This window comes from Triticum dicoccoides, chromosome 4A, assembly GCF_002162155.2.
Source record: "Triticum dicoccoides isolate Atlit2015 ecotype Zavitan chromosome 4A, WEW_v2.0, whole genome shotgun sequence".
Classification (NCBI taxonomy): Eukaryota; Viridiplantae; Streptophyta; class Magnoliopsida; order Poales; family Poaceae; genus Triticum; species Triticum dicoccoides.
In genome coordinates, this window is record NC_041386.1 from 625,207,708 (window position 1) to 625,209,765 (window position 2,058).

The following is a 2,058-nucleotide window of genomic DNA, read 5'->3' on the forward strand; positions in this document are numbered from 1 at the left end:
GGAGTGTGATAGATTTTGAGTGGTTCTTCAACCATTGGTTCAGATTTTTTGGTATTTTGCGTTTCCTACCCATAACTAAAGATAGAAAACAACTACGAACAAAAAAAATAAAAATTACTTAGTGATAAAGCAAACAAGCACACACGAGAATATTCACCCCACGCTATGACTCCCCGGCAACGGCGCCAAAAAAAGGTCTTGATAACCCACAAGTATAGGGGATCGCAACAGTTTTCGATAAGTAAGAGTGTCGAACCCAACGAGGAGCTAAAGGTAGAATAAATATCCCCTCAAGTTCTATCGACCACCGATACAACTCTACACACGCTTGACGTTCGCTTTACCTAGAACAAGTATGAAACTAGAAGTACTTTGTAGGTGTTTTTGGATAGGTTTGCAACAAAGTAAAGAGCACGAAAATAAAACTAGGGGTTGCTTAGATAAAAACACAACTAAAGTAAATATAGCGAGTGTGGAAAAGTGGTGGTAGGAGTTGCGAAACTGTCCATTAAGCAATTGACTACTTTACTAGACTGATAGCAAGTATTATGTGGGAGAGGCCACTGCTAGCATGTCATCCCTTACTTGGAATTCTATGCACTTATGATTGGAACTATTAGCAAGCATCCGCAACTACTAACATTCATTAAGGTAAAACCCAACCATAGAATTAATATATATATTGGCCCCCCTTCAATTCCGTATGCATCAATTTCTATGCTAGGTTGAAGCTTCTGTCACTCTTGCCCTCCAATACATAGTCCTATCAACATACAACTAACCCTATGGTGTGAGCCACGCACGCGCTCATATGATGGGCACCAAAGGACAGCAACATAACCACAAGCAAATTAAATCAATCATAGCAATTCATCAACCACCGATAGGACAACGAAAATCTACTCGGACATCATAGGATGGCAAAACATCATTGGATAATAATATGAAGCATAAAGCACCATGTTCAAGTAGAGGGTACAGCGGGTTGCGGGAGAGTGGACCGCTGTAAATAGAGGGAGGAAGGTGATGGAGATGTTGGTGAAGATGGCAGAGGTGTTGGTGAAGATCGCGGTGATGATGATGGCCCCCGGTGGCACTCCGGCGCCACCGGAAGCTAGGGGGAGAGAGCCCCCCTCCTTCTTCTTCTTCCTTGACCTTCTCCCTAGATGGGAGAAGGGTTTCCCCTCTGGTCCATGGTCTCCATGGCGTGGGAGGGGCGAGAGCCCCTTCAAGATTGGATCTATCTCTCTATTTCTCTCTGTTTCTGCGTTCTGTTCGGTTGCCCTTTCACCGTTTCTTTTATATCCGGAGATCCGTCACTACAAAAAAAAGACACATCCGTGACATTTTGGGCCGAACGAATTTTTTTTCTGTCATACATATGACATTTCTATGACGATAATTGTGACAAAACCCGGTATCATCATAGATGTGGTGGGATCCTACTTCTATGACAAAAAATCATGACAGAAAATGGGCTTTTCGTCCTTGGCGGGCCGGAGACGCAGCTGCATGACATTCTTTGGGCCGTCCATGATGGAAAAAACCGTGGTAGAAGCGAGGGGGGGGGATTTCGGGGAGTTCCCGGTTACGGTGGGAGGTCGGGGCCGAGCGATGCGCGTTTCTCTCGTACACGTACGCGCATGTGTGCGATGCGTTGGCTCTAACTGAACCCAAGCGAGGCGTTGGGCTCTAACTGAACCCGAGCGATTGCACTGCAGACTATGCGTTACTGAACCTGAGCGATCGATCGATGGCTGTTAACTGAACCCGATCGAGCAATTCCTTGGCTACTGCTGCTAATTGAAGTCGATCGATGGGATGAACAGTGAGCGTTGCGGGGGGGTTTGGATGAACAGTGAGCGGTGGCGTTGCCTCTGGATAAACAGGACCCCGTGGTGTGGTGGAGGGCTGGATGAACAGTAGACGATGGAGGGGTGCCCGTGGAGGGGTGGATGAACAGGACCCCATGGTGTGGAGGCCAGGATGAACAGTAGACGGTGGAGGGGTGGATGAACAGGACCCCGTGGTGTGGAGGGCAGGATGAACAGTAGACGG